This window comes from Odocoileus virginianus, chromosome 7 (genome assembly GCF_023699985.2).
Source record: "Odocoileus virginianus isolate 20LAN1187 ecotype Illinois chromosome 7, Ovbor_1.2, whole genome shotgun sequence".
Classification (NCBI taxonomy): domain Eukaryota; kingdom Metazoa; phylum Chordata; class Mammalia; order Artiodactyla; family Cervidae; genus Odocoileus; species Odocoileus virginianus.
In genome coordinates, this window is record NC_069680.1 from 57,328,951 (window position 1) to 57,351,963 (window position 23,013).

The following is a 23,013-nucleotide window of genomic DNA, read 5'->3' on the forward strand; positions in this document are numbered from 1 at the left end:
CTGAAAGAGGAACTCCCCAGGTCAGTAGGTGCCCAATATGCTACTGGAGATCAGTGGAGAAGTAACTACAGAAAGAATGAAGGGATGGAGCCAAAGCAAAAACAACACCCAGTTGTGGATGGGACTGGTGATAGAAGCAAGGTCCAATGCTGTAAAGACCAATATTGCATAGGAACCTGGAATGTTAGGTCCATGAATCAAGGCAAATTGGAAGTGGTTAAACAGGAGATGGCAAGAGTGAATGTCACATTCTAGGAATCAGCAAATGCAAATGGACTGGAATGGGTGAATTTAACTCAGATGACCATTATATCTACTACTGTGGGCAGGAATCCCATAGAAGAAATGGAGTAGCCATCATGGTCAACAAAAGAGTCCAAAGTGCAGCACTTGGATGCAATCTCAAAAACGATAGAGTGATCTCTGTTCATTTCCAAGGCAAACCATTCAATATCACGGTAATCCGTCTATGCCCCAACCCATAACACTGAAGAAGCTGAAGTTGAACGGTTCTATAAAGACCTACAAGGCCTTTTAGGATTAAAAAAGATGTCCTTTTCATTATAGGGGACTGGAATGCAAAAGTAGGAAGTCAAGAACACCTGGAGTAACAGGGAAATTTGTCCTTGGAGTACGGAATGAAGCAGGGCAAAGGCTAATAGAGTTCTGCCAAGAGAACGCACTGGTCATAGCAAACACCTTCTTCCAACAACACAAGAGAAGACTCTACACATTGACAACACCAGATGGCCAACACTGAAATCAGACAGATTATATTCTTTGCAGCCAAAGATAGAGAAGCTCTATAGAGTCAGCAAAAACAAGACCAGGAGCTGACTGTGGCTCAGATCATGAACTCCTTATGGCCAAATTCCGACTGAAATTGAAGAAAATGGGCAAAACCACTAGACCATTCAGGTATGACCTAATCAAATCCCTTATGATTATACAGTGGAAGTGAGAAATAGATTTAAGGGACTAGGTCTGATAGACAGAGTGTCTGATGAACTATGGATGGAGGTTCATGACATTGTACAGGAGACAGGGATAAAGAGCATCCTCAAGAAAAAGAAATGCAAAACTGCAAAACAGCTGTTTGAGGAGGCCTTACAAATAGCTGTGAAAAGACAGGAAGCCAAAAGCAAAGGAGAAAAGGAAAGATATCCCCATTTGAATGCAGAGCTCCAAAGAATAGCACGGACAGATAAGACTTCCTCAGTGATCAATGCAAAGAAATAGAGGAGAACAATAGAATGGGAAAGAACTAGAGATCTCTTCAAGAAAATTAGAGATACCAAGAAAAATTTCATGCAAAGATAAGCTCAATAAAGGACAAAAATGGTATGGACCTAACAGAAGCAGAAGATATGAAGAAGAGGTGGCAAGAATACACAGAAGAATTGTACAAAAAAGATCTTCACGACCCAGATAATAATGATGGTGTGATCACTCACCTAGAGCCAAACTTCCTGGAATGTGAAGTCAAGTGGACCTTAGAAAGCATCACTACAAACAAAGCTAGTGGAGGTGATAGAATTCCAGTTGAGCTATTTCAAATCCTAAAAGATGATGCTGTGAAATATGCCAATATGCCAGCAAATTTGGAAAACTCAGCATTGGCCACAGGACTGGAAAACATCAGTTTTCATTCCAATCCCAAAGAAAGGCAATGCCAAAGAATGCTCAAACTACCACACAATTGCACTCATCTCACACACTAGTAAAGTAATACTCAAAATTCTCCAAGCCAGGCTTCAGCAATATGTGAACTGTGAATTTCCAGATGTTCAAGCTGGTTTTAGAAAAGGCAGAGGAACCAGAGATCAAATTGCCAGCATCCACTGGATCATTGAAAAAGCAAGAGTTCCAGAAAAACATCTATTTCTGCTTTATTGGCTATACCAAATCCTTTGACTATGTGGATCACAATAAACTGTGGAAAATTCTGAAAGAGATGGGAATACCAGACCACCTGACCTGCCTATCGATAAACCTGTATTCAGGTCAGGAAGCAAAAGTTAGAAGTGGACATGGAACAACAGACTGGCTCCAAATAGGAAAAGGAGTACGTCAAGGCTGTATATTGTCACCCTGCTTATTTAACTTATATGCAGAGTACATCATGATAAATGCTGGGCTGGAAGAAGGAGAAGCTGGAATTAAGATTGCTGGGAGAAATATCCAATAACCTCAGATATGCAGATGACACAACCCTTATGGCAGAAAGTGAAGAAGAAGTAAAGAGCCTCTTGATGAAAGTGAAAGAGGAGAGTGAAAAAGCTGTCTTAAAAGTCAACATTCAGAAAACGAAGATCATGGCATCCAGTCCCATCACTTCATGGCAAATAGATGGGGAAACAGTGGAAACAATGACTGACTTTATTTTGGGGGGCTCCAAAATCACTGCAGATGGTGATTGCAGCCATGAAATTAGACGACACATTCCTTGAAAGTTATGACCAACCTAGATAGCATATTAAAAAGCAAAGACATTACTTTGTCAACAAAGGTCCATCTAGTCAAGGCTATGGTTTTTCCAGTAGTCATGTATGGATGTGAGAGTTGGACAGTGAAGAAAGCTGAGCACTGAAGAAATGATGCTTTTGAACTGTGGTGTTGGAGAAGACACTTGAGAGTCCCTTGGACTGCAAGGAGATCCAACCAAAGGACTGATATTGAAGCTGAAACTCCAATACTTTGGCCACCTGATATGATGAACTGACTCATTGAGAAAGACCCTAATGCTGGGATGACAGAGGATGAGATGGTTGGATGGCATCACCGACTCAATGGACATGAGTTTGGGTAAACTCCGGGAGTTAATGATGGACAGGGAGATCTGGTGTGCTGCAGTTCATGGGTCGCAAAGAGTCGGACACAACTGACGACTGAACTAATCTGACTGAACTTTAAAAAAATGAATGCCTGACTACTATTGCTTCATAGGTTCCTTAATAGAAAAGGGCAATGTTTATATGATTAACTCCTTTCTTACTACACTTCTCTACAGGTTGGATAAGATGCAATATTCTCAAGTGGTTGGCCATAGGAAAAAAAATATGACAAATGGGAGAGACATTATGAAAAATATCTGGCACCATCCATTCTTCTTGCTGTTTAAAGTAGTTTTCAATACTCCAGATGGCTTTGAAAACAATCTTCTCTCTCTTAATGATGCCAACCTAGAAGCTTGAACTGTTCACTGACACTACTTTTCAGTAGTTATGAAGTAGAGAGCCCAATATTTCTCTAGAGACCTGCTGGAACTTTATAGGAACTGTTGGGAATGTTGCAAATAACCCTCACTATAATGCTAAAATATACTATATAGGTAAATACCCTTTATTTAAAAGATAGTTTATGGTGCTCATATTTTTGGAGATGAATTTTTTTTTAATTTCAGTTAAAAACTAAAACATAATTGACTTTTTATATAGAGATTAACCAACCAGGATATCACAGTTTTTAAATAATATAATATCAAATATTAATAGAAGCAGTAAAAATATAGGGAAAATTTGTGCTTCAGAACCAGGAAGTCCTGAGTCCAAATTCCAGCTTCACCTCTTCATTCCTGTATATTTTTGAAATAGGCCCTTCGAGTCTCAACCTGCTACATAAAGGGTGGCACCCAGCATGGAACATAAGTCAGTTCTTTTCCCTACCACAGGTGCCTTCATGAGTTTAGGGATGAGAATTCCTCATAGTTTCCTATCAGGTTACCATGTTGTTGGAGTAAATCTAATGAAGTGAAAGCTTTGCAGATGGAGATTAAAAAATGAATGGCAGCATTAGTAGATACAGAGAGCAAGGCTGGAGAGAGATATATTACAGGATCTTTCACAGTTCCCAGTACAAAGGAATAATTAAGAAACCAAAAAGGTAGGCATTGGTTTGAGTAAAAGGACTAAGTTAATGAAAAGGAAGACTGCAAAGAAGAAAGAGAAGCAGTGCTGTGAGCAGGCAAGGATGTTACAGAAAATTTCTAAGCAATAAAAATTTAACACGACAAAAAATTTAATTAATACAATATTCTGAAGGCAGACAATGCTTCAGAAAATATAGATGGTATATCACTTGTCATGAGCCTTATTCTTTGTAAGAATTTGCTAGTATTTTTGTAGGAGTGAGGGCTGGGAATTTCAGCCCTCAGAGCTAACACTGAGCAGAGAAGGAAAGGTTTTTAAAAGCCATAAAGATATCAGGCAGGGACACCTTAAATTTCCCAAACAACTACCATATCCCTAAGGACAAAGTACTTCATAAATGGTTGTTCTGTATTCCCTCATGAATCTGGATTTAGTTATTGGTAGGGGATTATCAGGGATGAATATTTTCATGTTCTATTTACACTGATAATAACATATTTTCTCTTGAGTATACTACGATACTCTCACCTCACCTCTTATGTTCTATCACCACCATATATGTGTATTATATTGCTGAGATGCAGATGGCAGACTGCTTGTAAAATATTGGAAGGAACAATATCATGTTTTTATCTCCTCTAAGAAAATAAAAAGTTAGCTTACTGACAGAAAAATAAATATCATCTTCCATGCATAGAGCTGATAGCACATGAGCCAATTATCTGAACCTTAAAGGTAGCCATAAAATATAGTTAATATACGATTTTTAATTCAAGATAAAGTGTCTTGTATCAATGTCTAAGGAACTAAAATACTTATTTTAAAGTCTCCAGATTAAGAAAACATTCTTAATTGAAGTCAAGCTTAAAATGTTTACGGAAAAGTGACACTCAAATTGGGAATGATACACTGGCCAGAAAATGGTCAAACTGTAAATTTATTTTCTTTTGAGAAAAGATGCGTGTCTTACTGAACACTACAGGTAAAATGAAGAAATGTCTTTAAAAAGATTAACATTTTGAAAAGTAAAATCACTCTGCTGAGTACAGTTTTGTAAAACATTTTACTTTGACTATAGTTTTTTCACCCTAAATTTTCTGATAACAGGAAAGAAAGTCACTCCAGTATATGAAAATAACAGTACTTCAATATAACATACTATTAACAGTTGCCAAACTCCATAAGCTTATACAATGTTCCTTAACAAAATCAAACTTATCTCAACTTTTTAAGTAAGTAGCTTACTTATTTTTCAATAAGTTTATTTTATTTACAATCCAATAGTAAAATTATGAGAATAACAATATTATGTATATGCACAACCTCATAAATATTAGTTCAATAGGTTTAGCAACAAGAATTTACTTTTCTTCAAAAATACCACAGAATTCACTGTTTCTAACATGAGCCATAAGTATAAAGCTACATTTTATAACATAACCAAATATGCCTGCCTTTCTTTATACAAGATTATTCAATTGATCTAGCTTCAGGATATATATATAGACATGTGTTAGCACTCCCACTGCTGTCAAATGGACCTTTTAGAAGAATGATTGCTATTCTCCTGTTAGAAAGCATTGGAATGCTTGTAGGCCCACTGGAGCCTGGTTAAATGGAATATGTCTGAGACTTCTTTTTGATTAGAGGTCTATATTTTTGTGGTTTGCAGTAACATCTATACATAGTTAGTTATTACTGCTCTTCATAATGTAGGAATAGGTCCCAGCAATATTCCTAGCATTCATTTTGTAACTAACTTTTTCATTAAAATTGTTCACAATTTTATATTCTTTTTTTATGAATCCCAGATCATTCTAATACCAAAACAAAGAACAAACAAAAGTAACAGAATGCAACAACGAATCAAAAGAATAATTTATTAGGCTATTCCACAAATGAAAAATTACAATATAAATTATATATTATTATAAATTATATAAAATAAAATTTTACATATAAATTATAAATTGTTAAATTGTCAGAAATAATACATTTGTAATTTATTAAAAAGATATAAATAATGACCCAATAAGACCATTTATGCCAACTGGTGGTTAAAAAAATTCCTAAAATTGTGCAGCCATTTGTAAAGTGAAATGTGAATTGAAGAAATGGAAGAATTCAATTCTTAGAAAGATGAAAGGTCCTAAGACTGAACCAGGAAGAAATGGAAAATATGCACAAATCAATTAACAGTACTACTGAAACTGAATTAGTAATTTTTTTTTTTTTTTTTTTTTGGTACCAAATTACTTTATTTGAAGGAACGGTACGAAAGAAAGAACTTAAGTAGATGTTTTGTTACAACTTATAGAAAAGGTGAAGGTAGCCCAAATATGCATGCACTGCCTTGGTGACCAGAGGAGTCGCCCGTGGCTGTGGGAAGCCAGCCTGAGGCTTAGCGCTCACTGTGTCCCAGGGTGTGCTTGTCAAAGAGGTACTCTGCCATGCCAGATCCAGGGGCCCCCATCTTGCACAGGTTGGTTACGTGGTCACCCAATTCTTTGATGGCTTCCACCTGCTCATTCAGGTAATGAGTCTCAATGAAATCACATAGATGGGGATCGTTTTTTTCAGTGGCCAGTTTGTGCAGTTCCAGTAGTGACTGATTCACACTTCTTTCCAAGCACAGCGCACATTCCATTGCATTCAGCCCATTCTCCCAGTCATCACCGTCTGGTTTCTTGATATCCTGAAGGAAGATTTGGCCGCCTCGCTGGTTCTGCAGCTTCATTAGTCTCTCAGCATGTTCCCTCTCCTCATGAGATTGGTGAAGAAAGTACTTGGCAAAGTTCTTCAAAGCCACATCATAGCGGTCAAAATAGTAGGACATGGACAGGTACACATAGGAGGCGTAGAGCTCCAGGTTGATCTGGCGGTTGATGGCGGCCTCCGAGTCCTGGTGGTAGTTCTGGCGCACCTGCGAGGGGGATGCGGTCGTCATGGCGGGCGGATGAGAAGGGGCGGTGGCGGCGACGGCTGCGCTGCGCTGGAGCGGCGGCGGGGACCTTGGGCCTGTCGGAGGGTGTTGTCAAGTGGTGACGAGGGCTGGCTCTGAGTAGCCTGCCGGGGCTGGGGGGGGACGAGCAGCCGGGTTCCGTTCAAGCACTGTTGAAGCAGGAAACCGCGGCGACTCTCCGCGAAGACTGAATTAGTAATTTTAAGATTCCCAACAAACAAAAGTCAAAGGACCAGAAGGCTTCACAGGTGAATTCTAACAAATACTTAGAGAAGAGTTAACAGCTATTCTTCTAAAACTATTCCAAAAAATTGCAGAAGGGACACTCCTAAATTCATTCTATGAGGCCACTATCACCCTGATATCAAAGATATCATGAAAAGGGAAAATCACTGGCCAACAAAAATCCTCAACAAAATACTAGCAAACTGACACCATTAAAAAGATCATACACCATGACCAAGTGGCATTTATTCCAGGGATGCAAGGATTTTTCAATATCTTCAAATCAATCAACATGATATACCAAATTAACAAACTGAAGAATAAAAAACATGATCATCTCAAAAGATACAGAAAAATCCTTTTATTCATGAAGGTCCTCCAAATTGCATAAGCTTCAGGTACCATGAAACCAGAAACTCCTGATCTATATCTCTGAACACTGTATCTATTAATCATTCTATAACTACAGGTTTGAAGGACACTCATCAACTTTCTAGAGCATTCACAAAACTAAGGATGACAATAAGGCTATTCCAAATTAACTGATGAAAGGAAAATAAGTGCAAAATCAACAATCCTCTACCCAAAAAACAGCAGTAATAATATCCAATAACTTTCAGTAAATATGATTTTCAACAACCATACCTAACCAAATGGACCAATGAAGAAATAAATAAATAATGGTTAACCAATACACTTTCCACATAGCCAGATAGTAGAGCTCTGCCTGGGGCTTTCCCAGTGGCTCAGCAGGAAATGCAGGTTTGATCCCTGGGTGGGGAAAACCTCCTGGAGAAGGGCATGGCAATCCACTCCAATATTCTTGCCTGAAGAATCGCATGACAGAGGAGCCTGGCAGGCCAGTCCATAGTCTCACAGAGTCAGCCTCGACTAAGCACGCACACAAGCTTAGCGTTGTCTACATTTTATTCATAAAGGCTTAGAGTTCAAAAAAGCTAAAGTTCTTGTTGTCAAAATACCTGCCTATAGGCCAGAGTATATAAAGAACATGAAACAAACACAAATGCATTCATTCACTTGATGCTAAAAGACATCGTACTAGTTGGACCTAGAATGATTCTTCTAGTCTGGAGGACACTTTGTACTGAAGGGGTCTCCCATTCTCACTCATTGATTCTGCCTTGAATTTCTGTGGGGACTGAATACATAAACTACATTTTCCTGCTGTGCAACTAGTTCATAGTAAAATGTTATAAGACTGTCCTTGGCTACATGTTCATTATGAAGACATTTTCTGTAAGCAAAGTTATACAGCTATTTGAAGTTAGTAAACACACACACACATGTGTTAAGTCATTCTCACTCATTGATTCTGCGTTGAATTTCTGTGGGGACTGAATACATAAACTACATTTTCCTGCTGTGCAACTAGTTCATAGTAAAATGTTATAAGACTGTCCTTGGCTACATGTTCATTATGAAGACATTTTCTGTAAGCAAAGTTATACAGCTATTTGAAGTTAGTAAACACACACACACATGTGTTAAGTCCAGGCTACATAAGCTAGTACTTAGCTATATCCTAGCTAAATAACCAATAATTACAAACCTGTATTTAGCTTAGTGAGGCGAGTTCAATTTCTAGGTCAGGAAGATTCTCTGCAGGAGGGCACGGCAACCCCCTCCAGCATTCTTGCCTGGAGAATCCCATGGACAGAGGAGCCTGGCAGGCTACAGTCCATGGGGTCACACAGAGTCAGACATGACTGAAGTGACTTAGCATGCAGGTCCATATCCTAGCGCCAACACCAACTAGCTGCGTGACATCATACATTTATTTAAATCTTCTCTGCTTCACATTTTCCATCTTAACAACAGTTTCAATAAATCCATATCACTGGGTTTTCATAGGATTGAATGTGAGAATATATATACAAGGTTTCCATCCCACATAATATGTAATATCCATTGTTTTCAACAATAATAAATGTTCACTACATTTCAGGATATAACAATAATATGATTAGCCTGATTAGTGTCATTGTTGGTACTTATGTTATTAAAATAAGAACTAGCATTAACAATGAAAATAATAATAATTATAAATGGTGAGTGGCAGTAGCAATAGGGCACGCTTAAAGTAGCAGATTCAAATATTTTATATGCCAGATGACTAAGATATGAATAAAATCACCAGAGCAGGATGAAGCAAAGGGCAAAGCACATCATTTACTTGTATAATCTGGATCACCTCAGCAAAGTGCACATGAGGTCATACCAGTATCAAATGAGAAAGGAAGGATCATGTGCCTGCCTGGCAGAAAACAAATTTGCTCATCTTCCTGGGTACAAAAGAGTAAAAACAGACTGAGCATGATTATCTTTATCCTTTCTTGACAGCTTAATTAAGTGCTCTAATTAGTCATAGTTACTAAGCACTAACATGATCAACTCTGCTTCCTGCTGGATTGGCTTTTTTGCTAGTCTGATAACTGGCTAGAAAAGTTAATGGATCTAAACACTGTCTTTAAATAGCAAAGAATCATAACCCAGCAACACGAGTTTAAGTTACTTCCAGATGGGCCACCAGTAAAATTCACAAGTTACTGAACTGGGTCCTCCACCCTGTTCTCATCACTGTTCTACCACCATCCACTCAGCTTCCTTTTATCTTTCTCTCCCATTCTTTGTCTCATTCTTCTCCCAGATATTAGTCCTTTTACACTATCTCAACCTCTTCTACCATCCTTTTAGGGAATTAACCACCAAATTCAAGTCAACGTGTTTGAGTTCATTCCCTGCCCTTACTAAACAGTTCTCACGACAAGGACTCCAAAAAAGTGATGCTAACACCAAAGATATCAATTTCTAACTGCAGAATTATAAATTGTCAGCAGGAAAGAGTGACCACCCAACACTTGCCACATCCTACACAAACCCAGGAAACCATGATGTTCCCAACGCCCTGTAAACGTCCTTCTAATGAATCATTTCTCATGAGCCAAAATTGCTTAACTGTTATATCTAATGCAGTAACACATTTTATGCCTCAAATTACAGGTTTCTATACTCTTGGTAAATTATTTTGTGATTAGATTTCTAGTCATAGCTTCTCATGAAATATCCCCTGTGACTGCACTGCAGCAACTTACAAAGGTTTCTGGGATTGTGAAGACTACATTCAATCTTTACCCATTGCATCATTTTCACAAGAAAAGTTGTTTCTAGACTTTTGTCGCTATCATATCTTTTCTTTATTTACCACACTGGTTTCACCAGAAAAGTCTGTAATTCTTTATCCTTTTTTTTTTTTAAAATCCAACTACAGGTACTATTTCTAGCTCTGACTCGCCACTTTCAAACAACAGCTGTAAATAAGCAGTAAACAACATCTGAAGTAAATTACAACATTTTAAAATAAATATATTTGATTCTGTCTCCACTATATTCAGAATTGATTAACCAACTGGCTTATATATTCTCTGAACTAAATCCTTCCTCATAGGGTATCATCTTTAGCTTTCATTGTCCTGCAAAGCTTCCTTTTCACTCAGTCTGGGGGCACAGAGAATACCTTCTCTAAGTTTAGAAAATATGCCAATACACAAACATGAAGGATGACTATAGTATTTTTTCAAGTTCAAACTGATCCAACTAATGTTCCCATTTCCTTTTTTGCAAGGGTCACCTGTTGGCTATCTGAAGAATCATGACTAGAGAGAAAATGTTTGCTTCACTGTGTGTCTACAAACCAGAAAACTCCAGTGATTCTTAGACATGTGATCAGTTTCTATGTCTGTGAAGATGGTATTACCAGGCCTGCCTATCCCCTAGGGCTGTCAAAAACTTTGTACAACAAATCATTACACAAAAGCACGAAATTCTTTTTATCATGATTAAAATGTTTATTCACCTTCCTCAGTCTTTAAATTCTGCTAACACTACCAGCCGAGAGGAGGACATTTCTTATGAAAGATGGATAAATATCACCAGCATACACAAATGAGTCTACTTAGTCTTGAGAATCTAATCTTTTAGTTATAATTATCTTAGTTTCCATTCACTCTAATTTAAGCATTTGAATGACAAGGCAATGTAACATACAGATTTTAGAATGCTGGGGGAAAATTCACTCTGCCCTCAAGTTACTTACATTGTAGTTGTTATAAGATAAATGAACTGGATCATCATTTTACAAGAATATATGGAATCTTGATTATCAATGATCTAAATGAAATGCTGCTGCTGCTGCTGCTAAGTCACTTCAGTCGTGTCCGACTCTGTGCGACCCCATAGACAGCAGCCCACCAGGCTCCCCCGTCCCTGGGATTCTCCAAGCAAGAACACTGGAGTGGGTTGCCATTTCCTTCTCCAATGCATGAAAGTGAAAAGTGAAAGTGAAGCCGCTCAGTCATGTCCAATTCTTCATGACCCCATGGACTGCAGCCTGCCAGGCTCCTCTGTCCATGGGATTTTTCCAGGCAAGAGTACTGGAGCGGGCTAAGTGAAATGACACAATATTAAATAGTGAAAGGAGTTTTTAAGATGGTAGTGACGGCTATTTCAGAAGAGCAAGAATAAAATAATGTTTTGAAATCAATCAGGTATAAGAAAATGGAGAGGATATAAAGGACTGAGAAATATTGATTAATTGCAAGAAACTAGAAGGGGTATTTAGAGTCTAAGCAGATTGAAAGAGAATCTTGATGGCAAGAAAGAATTTAGGCTTAAGGTTAGTGAAATTGGGTCATGAGAAGGTTTTTTAATAAGAAAGAGGTATGATCAAAGAAATAGTACACTTGGTGCCAATTGGAGAAAGTCTTAAAGGATTTTTAAATTATTTTCATTTAAGGTGGGGTAGTCAAACTAAATGTCCTGTTTTATAAAAAGAAAATATGTCTTCCAATGGTTAAGAAAAGGTTTCTTTCGAATTCCTCACTTGTCTTCAAGGCTGAGGAATAAAAATGGAGAAAATCTGAAAACAGACTAGGAACTTTTCAGTGTATCAATATAATCTGTCTCAGAAGTAAGGGGCCATTACTTTACATTTATACTAACATATAATTATATATGCACTTGCATACATATCTTTATCAGTTATTTTATAATTAAGATATTCAGATAACTGAGGTACTACAAGGATATTAAAAAATAGAAGATGCTGTTTCTGTTTCCTAAGATTATAATTTTGTTGGGGCAGATAAAGTTAGCATTAATAAAAATCTTTTTTAAAAGTTTATGTAACTGTACACAATCAATTGCCAAATAACTAAAAAGACAAACAGTACGCTACTGTATATGCAGATATTTTCCAGTTTTGAAGCACTTTTAGAGCAGTTTAATTTATGCTCTAGAACATGCAAAGAAAAGGAAAAATTTCCAAATGTGGCAGAAATCACATGCTTGCCAAACACTACACTCGCTCTCTACATTCCCAATGCCCTTGCATTTGCTATGCTGTCCACTGTGCTGAGTTGCTCAGCTGTGTTTGACTCTCTGCAACCCCATGGACTGTAGCCCACTGGGCTCCTCAGTCCACGGAGATTCTCCAGGCAAGAATACTGGAGCAAGTTGTCATGCCCTCCTCCAGGGGGTCTTTCCAACCCAGGGATCGAACCCAGGTCTCTCACATTGCAGGCGGATTCTTTACCATCTGAGCCACCAGGGAAGGCTGCCCTTGCAGTTAGGTAGTGCCAAGTGACAAGTGTTAGCCAACAGCTGCCTGTGGAAGGACACAGGGTCACTTCTAAGTTAAGGCAGCAAAAAGTCCACGTGGACTTGGCCAGTTTCTCTTCCCCTGCCAGAGCAGCCAGTCTTTCTCTTCTGCTCCCAGGGCCAATGGGGAATCTAGCCATCACTAAGATGTTCCAGTTAGAAATTATAAAGTGGATCCATCAGTCTAGGTTCCCGAGTGACTCTGGAACAACTCCTCACAACTAAGTTTCTTCAAGGGGAAGATACACACACACACACGTATAATTAATAAAATAAACTCTCATTGTTTTAAGTCACTGACCCTAGTTTTTATTTCCTTGATAGCATAGCATAGCTTAGCCTATCTTGACTAGTACACATGAAAATGAAGATGAAGGTGCCCTGAATTGTCAAAATAACTCAGAGACTTACCTGAACCTAACTTGAGAATCAGAGAAATTTTATTTGAATCTACCTGAAAGAAATACTCATTGTGAAAAATGAAATTTTTTAAGTTTACAGTGAAAAATACTCATTTTCACTGTAAATCAGTGAAAAACTAAGGCTAAAAAGTGAATGATTTGCAGAGGTGTAGTAGGATGAAAATAGGACAAAGCTTTGAGAGAGTTACCATATTTTCTCTAGGGTGCCTGTCACATTAATTTCTCCCAAGATTCAGAGATGCTGAGCCAGAACAGAAGCATTTTACCGTTAGCCTCTGTAAGTGCCAATCATCTTCCTTCACCTCCCTGAGTAATCACAACCTCATACTGCTCTGTGGATGTTAAAGCTAAATGATGACACTACTAGTTAAAAAACAAACAAGGTTGATTCATCAGCAAGTTAATTTTCATATGTCACCAACATTCTTTTACTGTTGACTCTCCCTGTCCTGAGTTTTTATTTGTCCATTCTCCTGCTTCTCCCCCAAATAATTTAGCTCTTAGAACTCACCTCTTCCATCCATTAGAACTGATTCAAATGAATTCTTTTTAATGGCTGAGTAATATTCCATGGTGTATATGTACCACAGCTTCCTTATCCATTCGTAAGTAATTAGCCTCCAACTAATAAAAATAAATGAAAAAAAAAACTCACCTCTTTTCTACACCACCCCTGGGAATAGTGCCTGCATTACCTTAGCCCCGTAATTTGCATATCAAAATGATAAATACATTGATACAATACCAGGAAAGCCAACCATGTTTAATATTGTAGTGTTTCAGCAAAAGAGATAAGGAAGTTTCAATAGAATAGATTCCTTTTATGCCTTCACATCTGGCCAACAAAATAGAGCTGATGCAGGATAGATATCTAAGTAGCTGTGTGCATATTCTAGCACATATCTTTGTTTCTAAGACTTTTGATGAATTTTTGCTTAAACCTTAATTGGAAAAAACAACTTCATTGCAAACAGATTCCTCTTTAGCAGAGAAGCCAGGTGTGAGAGAGAATATTTAAGATTACTAATAAGGACCATTCATTGAGCAATGATATTCCAGATTCATGTAAGGTTTTAAAGAATTGGCACACTATCTTAGAAAAAATATAAGACAGCTTATTTGTTGTACAAAAAATCTTTAGGAAATATCAACTCCTACATTTTCTACCTGCTTCTCTATACCATAGCTCCACCCTTAGAAAGAATATTGGAGAGATGAGGAAAAGAAAGGGAATAATGTATTTGAGAATCCATTAATGGTGACCATTTTTATATACATTATCTCATTCAACAGCATAAAATGTTTGAGATATCTGGATATTATTATCTCCAGTTTACAGATAAGGAAATTAAAGCCCATTCATTTAAAGTTGAACAAATAGTAAACCACATCCAGTCTGATATGAAGCCTATGTTCTTTGCTGTAATTTATAATATAGTAGTATATCACTTCCTATAAAAAAAAAATAACTTACTAAAATTACTTGCCAAGTACACACAGTAGCAGTGCTATTCCTCAAAGGGATAATCTGCTTAGGTTTCAAATTAGTGATGCTAAATATCAATGACAGAATGATTCATGTTTTTGTGTTACCTCATAAATATACAGATGATTAATTTAAAATATATATTTTTTTTCTTGCCTTGGTATTTTTCCATCCATTACTTCTGTTTACAAACTCTGTGTGTGCCTGTGTGTGTATGTGTATACATATAGAATATTAAGGCAGGCAAGTTGAGAACACCAAATATAAAAAGGTATGGGAGGGCAGGACTTCCTTGTAACTCAAACAGTAAAGAATCTGCCTGCGGTGCAGGAGACCAGGGTTTGATACCTGGGTTGGGAAGTTCCTCTGGAGAAGGGAATGCAATCCACTCCAGTATTCTTGCCTGGAGAATTCCATGGACAGAGAAGCCTGGAGGGCTACAGTCCATGGAGTTGCAACGAGTTGGACACAGCTGAGCAACTAACACACACGGGGTGGGGGGGGGGGCATTTAGACAAACTCAGTAGAATGCAAACATTTTAATTGTCTCATCAATTTGGGGTCATCTCTGTAGCTTTTTATAGTTTTCCCTGCATTGCCTGGAAGCTACACTTCCAGAATTCCTTGCCAGGAGGATTCCACACTAGATTATGCTAATGATATGCACTTGTGAGAGATCTGGAGAACAAACAAAAAAAATATCATTCTCGTCCAACGATCACAGGCAAGCATGTGTCAAACATAAAGTTAGCATAGTCTTCAGCCATTGTGAAAATCAGCAGCTTGAGTACCTAGGTAGCCAAGATTAGCATCAATTTCCCCAATTTTTCCAACTTTTCCATCTGCTGGGAGGTAATGGGAATTCTCTGACCATTGTCTCCTAAGTTTTCCAAGAGTATGTAAGCACCTAATTTTCTGGAATTAATTACTTCTGGTTTGGAAAATCAAGAGTGGTTTCTTTGTTCCGAACCAAATCCTGACCAATGCAGTATGTTCAATAAGGACTCATTATCAGACTATCAGTTCAGTTCAGTTCAGTCACTCAGTCACGTCCGAATCTTTGCAACCCCAAGGCCTGCAGCATGCAGGCTTCCCAGTCCATGACCAACTCCCGGAGCTTGCTCAAACTCATGTCCAGCAAGTGGTGATGCCACCTAACCATCTCATCCTCTACTGTCCCCTTCTTTTCCTGCCTTCAATCTTGCCGTGCATCAGGGTCTTTTCCAATGAGTCAGTTCTTCACATCAGGTAGTCAAAGTATTGTAGTTTCAGTTTCAGCATCAGTCCTTCTAATGAATATTCAGGACTGATTTCCTTTAGGATTGATTGGTGTGATCTCCTTGCAGTCCAAGGGACTCTCAAGAGTCTTCTCCAACACCACAGTTCAAAAGCATCAATTCTTTGGTGCTCAGCTTCCTTTATAGTCCAACTCCCACATCCATACATAACTACTGAAAAAACCATAGCTTTGACTAGACAGACCTTTGTCAACAAAGTAATATCTCTGCTTTTTAATGTGCTATCTAGGTCTGGAAACTCCCATGGATGGAGGAGCCTGGTAGGCTGCAGTCCATGGGGTTGCGAAGAGTCGGACACAACCGGGCGACTTCACTTTCACTGCATTGGAGAAGGAAATGGCAACCCACTCCAGTGTTCTTGCCTGGGAAATCCCAGGGACGGGGGAGCCTGGTGGGCTGCCGTCTATGGGGTCGCACAGAGTTGGACACGACTGAAGCGACTTAGCAGCAGCAGCAGCAGCAGAACTATCAGGGAAACTTATTATATCAAGTCTTAAAGGAGGGAAGTAACAAAATATGGATGCATGAGACAGCATACAGCAGTGCATAGTAAAAAGTGCTTTCTAATAAGTCTGATGCCAGTTATATGTCCAAGATCAAACTAGTCAATCCTAAAAGAAATCAACCCTGAGTATTTATTGGCAGGACTGATGCTGAAAGATGAAACTCCAAAACTTTAGCCACCTGATACAAAGAATCGACTCATTGGAAAAGACCCTGATGCTGGGATAGATTGAGGGCATAAGGAGAAGGGGGTGATGGAGGATGAGATGGTTGGATGGCATCACCCACTTGATGGACATGAGTTTGAGCAAACTCTGGGTGATAGTGAAGGACAGGGAAGCCTGGCGTGCTGTAGTCCATGGGCTCTCAAAGAGTCAGACATGACTGAGCAACTGAACAATGAACACAGCACGGTTCCCGCTTGTTTTTGGATTGGCCAAAAGGTTCATTCAATTTTTTCTGTAAGCTCTTTTTTTTTCATTTTCATGTATATTTTAATAATAAAGATAATAAAACGCATGTCCAATCATGTATTCCCACAAAGTTTCCTTTCTTGACATACAAGCCTCTGTGCCCACTTCCTCGTTTCTTTTTTTTCACTGAAGGATAATTGCTTTACAACATTGAATTGGTGTCTGCTGCACAACAATGTGAGTCAGCTATAAGTATACATATGGAAAAACCCAAGTAAACTTTTTGGCCAACCCAATATACTAAATGATTTGGGGTTATTATAATAATCTGGTAAAACAGGAAAAAACTGACTAACTACATAAAAGCAGTATATGGTAAACCCTGAAGATTTGGAAAAGTTAGGGATTTCAATCAAGAAATTAAATTTGTTAAGAAAAGAGTATGAGTGGTCTTAAGTTCCACTAGAGAAGCAGAAATAGGCAAATAATAAGGAATCTGTCATATTTAGAGGTAGGGTAAACTATCACTGCCAGGGAGATAAAAATGACATCATTGAAAGAATTGTGACTAGTGAATATCTGCCTTAGTTATATAACATGGCTTTACCCAGTAACCAGGACTCTTTTAAGAATAATTATTCAAGCATAATTTATCTGAATTCACACATACAACTGACATGAGCCAAGGTTGACCTGTATTATATATAAAATCTTATATAATCTGTGTCACTAGAAATTTTTATTGAGAGGATGCTTAGGCTAGACCTCTAAGATGTTGAATTCTCCAAGGTCTTTAAAAAGAAAGTTCTAGAAGGATCATGCTAGTAATCAATCTAACACCCAAGACTTCTCCAGAAGGGAATCGACCTAATGATATATTTATGTGCCCATTTATACTCTGTATGTGCATATGTGCGCGCACACACACACACATAACACACCAACACACCAAAAAGAACACATACATCTGGATGGAACGCCAGTGTCACATGGCACTACGTGTGCATTCATTAGCAAAATCAGACACAATATATCTTATATTTTAACCTTTCATTTAATAACTCATTTGTTTTTAGCTTTTGAGTCATCTTCCCACATTTGTTAATCTATCAACATTTATTCCATGCGTATGTATAACTAGTTTTTCTTTACATCATTCTGATTTCTAAATTGTTAAAATTCAATACATTTCATTATAATTGGCAATAATCACACCTCGGATAAACCTCATTGGCTACGATACTGCCACTGCACAAAGCTACATTTCATTATAGTTGTATCATATAATCTCTGAGATGTTGTGTTGCTGAATCGGTCATGTGTCCAAGATATACTATATATTAGCATTCTAGTTAGGTTTAATTTCATTTTCTAAAGTGACTGTTTCTTCAAATCCCATAAATAAATATGTAGAGCATATTTATTGCTAGTACCAGTGTAATTGAAATTACCACACTTTAAGGAATTTTTATGAACTTATGAAATCCAGAATAAATTTTTAAGAGAACTGAAGGATTTTAAGTTCACATTTAATTTTTTATCATTTACAATCCCTCAATTATTACTCAGCATTTTTGCATACAATTAACTGCATAAGCTTTATTGATAGTAATTTTCTATAGCATCCATAATTAGAACAAAGTAATTTTGTCTTGTTCTCCTTACTCAACAGTTTGTATTTTAATTTCTGTGCATGCCAATAAGGTTATTCGCAGAAGCCAAAGCAAATGTATTTCTTAAGGATTGTTTTGCTTTCTAAGTTACATGGAGAATCAGTTAGAATTCAGTTAGAATGAGTTGTGTTTGAGATGCTTATTGGAATCTGAGTGTATGATATTCTTGAATTAAGTATGGAAGATGATAATTATTCCAATCTCATTTCTATTTCATATACATAAGATGAGGTAGTTTCTTCTAAGTCAGAGGGCAGAATGAATTCTCTGGGAAATTCATACATACATATTCACAAATAATTTTCAGCTATCTGAAAATTATGTGAGGTAGGAAGGACTTTCGATAAACAAAAGAACTTCAACTATACAGACACTTCTTGGAGCTGCAAAGGAGCTGTATATACTGTTCTCATCCTTAGATGCCACCAGCATCTATGGCCCTACATAGCAAATCTCATAAACCATAAGTGTACCTGTGACATCCAAAAAGCAGAGCCATGTCCATGATCCCATGTCAAAAGGTACAAGGTTCAAGGCCCTACTATTCCCTCTCACACCTGGGAAAATATAATTGTGTTTTTTCTCTGAAAGGAAAGGGTAGAAGAGGCATATCAGGAGACACAGTTTCCAATCCCACGTTGACCATATTCTTGCTCTATGACTTTGGGCAACTCATTTGATGTCTACGAATTTCTGTTTCATCATCTAAAAATCAAGGCTAATAATGCCTATCTTTTTAGAGTTGTGATCAGAATAAAAGACCTCATGAAAATGAGGGGGCCTCATATCAATAAAACTATGTATAACAGCACCAATTATTTTCTCAACCCTTTATAGGTGTAAGTTATTTCAATCTTGTGGTAGAAAAAAGAAAATACTGAAAATGTATTATGGCATAAACCAGCTAGCACCTTACAAAATCTGTTTCAACTTCTTTCTGGGCTCACAGAAAGTTTATATTTCTCTGCTCTCTCCCAGTTACAAATGGTCATATGATTGTATTCTAACCAACAGAGCATGAAGGAAATGATGGGGGATACTGTCGGTCTTTGTCCATAAAAATTTCCCATATCAGGTTTTCCAAGCCCTTTCCCCATTCAGTAGCTAATTGAAGATGACATCAAGGTTCTAGAAAATAGCTGAGCCATAAGGGAAAGTTGGTACATCCCAGAATGACAAAGTGGAAAGCCTCTTACCAACTAGGGACAGTAGTTTTGGATTTCACATGTACAGCTTACATAATTTAGTAGTACCTTAGATGAAACAGGGCTTCCCTGATAGCTCAGTATGTAAAGAATCCATCTGCAATGCAGGAGACCCTGGTTTGATTCCTGGGTTGGGAAGATCCACTGGAGGAGGGATAGGCTACCCACTCCAGTATTCTTGGGCTCCCCTGGTGGCTCAGCTGGTAAAGAATCCCCCTGCAATGAGGGAGACCTGGGTTCAATCTCTTGGTTGGGAAGATTCCCCTGGAGAAGGGAAAGACTACCCTTCCAATATTTAAGCCTGGAAAATTCCATGGACTGTATAGTCCATGGGGTCGCAAAGACTGAGTGACTTTCACTTCACTTAGGTAAAACAAGAATATAGAAAACTTAAGTGTCAAAAGAAATAAGTTCTGGAGATATAATATACATTATGGTAATTACAGTTAATAATACTGTATTGTATATGTGATATTTTCTAAGATAGTAGTATTAAAGTGTTCTCATCACAAAAAAGAAGGTAATTATGTGAGATTATGGATATGTTATTAATTTGATTATGATAAGCATTTCACTATATATATATAATTGTTACTTTGCATATCTTTAAAAATGACTGAACAACATGGGATATACACAAACTTGTCATTCATACCTCCTAAAAGCTGGAAAAAAAACCTACTGTGATAGAAGGTCAAGAATATTGATATCAACTCTTATAGCTAGGTTTTGACAAAATATTATTAGGTATAATAATCCCTTGCTTTAGAGAACTAATAGTCTGTGACGATCTTCAAGGTTTGTAGAACACTTTCAGTTTTCTCAATCATCCTGGGGTATCATGAGGGGACTGAGTTACGATCTTTCTCATCACGATCATTCCTTGACCCACAGCCACTGCTGCTCTTGCTGAAATCACAGATTCTCTAAAATACAGAGTTAGCCATGCATTTCTTAACCAAAACAAAAAGAAGTAAAAATCAAATCATACTAAGAATCATTTAAAAAATCAAAAATATCAAGTCTAGACTTAAAATATCTACAGTACCTCGAAATCTCAAATCATTAAATAATAATTTTTAAAAATGAATATGGTTTTCTCATCTTGAATATTTATTAACCAAACATCATCCTTTTGCCTTTCTGCCTTCTACTCTTTTTTTCTCATTCTGGAAAGACTTTGTATGTGGATTATAATATTACATGTTACTGTAGCACTTAGATGAACCTCCTCTAGCTTACCATCTGTATACATATCCTCAGTCACTTAGTCATGTCTGACTCTTTGTGACCCCATCCTCTGTCCATGGAATTTTCCATGCAGGAATACAGGAGTGGGTTACCATTTCTTACTCCAGGGGATCTTCCCAACCCAAGAAGACATCTCCCGCGTCTACTATATATAATATTATATATAGATAATATTAATATTATCCATAGATAATATTAATATTACCCATATATGATATTATAGTATAGAAAAACCTGTCTTTTATTTAATTTTAAAATGAAGGATAATAGTAAAGTAACATGGCTATTTGGGCATGGCCAAAATTTCTTTGGTCAGAGAATATAAGCCTTATTAATGTGACACTGAGCTATAACCTAAACTAAGATTTAGCCAAGTGAAGAATGGCTTTGGATAGAAGATTTTATATTTTAGGAACCAAGAACTTCATAACCAAAAGTTTGTAGGCTGGACAAGAGCTGAACAGGAAGTTCAATTCATCTATAGTATGGCACAAATGATGACTAATGCTACATAAAAGATCTCTATTATACTGGTAAAGGTAGATCTCTTTGTTTGTTATTGCATTATGGAATAACTTTATGGAAAAAAAAAATAATTCCGTCTACTAGGAGTTTCCCATGTAAATTTTCTTAAAGTAAGAGTTAAGAAAAGAGTTTTGAGTTCTACTGGTCTGTTGTGAAGAAGTCACATTGTATAACAAACCAGTTCCTCACTCAGAAAATTAGAATTAAAAAAAAAAAAAAACTTACCCAAACAAGATTGCTGATAGCAATAAGTGACAACACTACATAATCAGGATAAAGTTCTGCCTAAAGACAAAATGATATCTGGAAAAATTAATGTTACCGAACCAGGAAGCATAGATAGCCAAACTTTTGGTCTACCAACGATATCCTAAGAATACAAAGCAACAGCAGAAGACAATATAATGTGTGGTATTTTAATTATATAATTTAGTTCTCATGTATTTGTATCTAAAGAGGAAGGTTTATTTTCTAAAGACTGTAATAGAATACATAAGGAGATTTTTTTCATAGAGATCTTTCGATTTATTCTACTGAACTCTGATGGATCCACATTCAAATATCTCAAAGGCATGTATGAAATACACATTCTAAAAATTCCTATGTGAACATTCTCTAAAACCAAACCTAACCTAAGAATAGCATTTCCCATCCTTTTCTATTGAGAAATACTTCTTATCATGAAAACCAAATCTATTACTTCAAATATAGATTTTTATTCCCATGTTTATTACTCATAATCCCTCAGGTAATACGTTTGAAAAAGTGCCACAGCTTTCTCTTCCCTGGCTAAATAACAAACCCTCTCTTTAAAACGAATCTTGTCCCTTAATTTACCAGGGTGACATTTTTCTTTGCATAGGTGATTAGGTGCCCCTGGAAAGCAACCACTTCTGAAAGAAGATGCTTTGAGTATATTTTTATGATCTCAGTGCTTATTTTTCCCAGAAAACCATTATACATTCATGAACTGTGTATAAAGGATAGGATACAAACATGATAATTAATTTTCACAAACTATATTAAACAGTATACCACAGAAGTAAAAAACAATTAAGTGTATGTATATTTATATATTTGTGTGTGTGGTATTAGAACTATTTTATGACAAATGAAATAAGTAATTTTAATTTTGATTTAATACTGCCTAATTAATATTCATTGAGCCATAAGACCATACACTAAAAACTTGATAACTCCCTAGCTCATTTGCACATATTCGTTTTACTCCTTATGTATGCATCAAAGAAAATTGCTTGTTTCCTGTAACAACATTTCTATAATTCATTTCAGAACCAATCATCGGTCAACACATTTTAACAGATCCCAGGTTGGAAACATGTGCATAAAAATGCTTACTGCTTGAAAGAAGCTTAATTTTATTTTGAGTAAATAAATTCATATAATAATTTAGATCAATGTTTCCCAAACTAACCTGATATAAAGAATCTTTCAGCTTTTTTCCTAAGGAATGTCCAGGGTAAGGACCAGGAGTAAGTATGAT

At 37.0% G+C, this 23,013-nt stretch overlaps 2 protein-coding genes and 2 pseudogenes across 3 annotated transcripts in view; 1 reads left to right on the forward strand and 3 right to left on the reverse strand.

Moving 5' to 3' along the window:
- The window catches only part of CTNNA3 (catenin alpha 3), a 1,809,955-nt gene that overhangs the window by 1,175,736 nt on the left and 611,206 nt on the right, over window positions 1-23,013 (reverse strand). The gene's annotated exons all lie outside the window — the stretch shown is intronic.
- LRRTM3 (leucine rich repeat transmembrane neuronal 3) overlaps window positions 1-23,013 on the forward strand; it is a 200,449-nt gene that overhangs the window by 136,441 nt on the left and 40,995 nt on the right. The window lies entirely within an intron of this gene.
- Window positions 6,136-7,015, reverse strand: LOC139036052 (ferritin heavy chain pseudogene; annotated as a pseudogene).
- LOC139036141 (U4 spliceosomal RNA) lies at window positions 17,991-18,115 on the reverse strand (annotated as a pseudogene).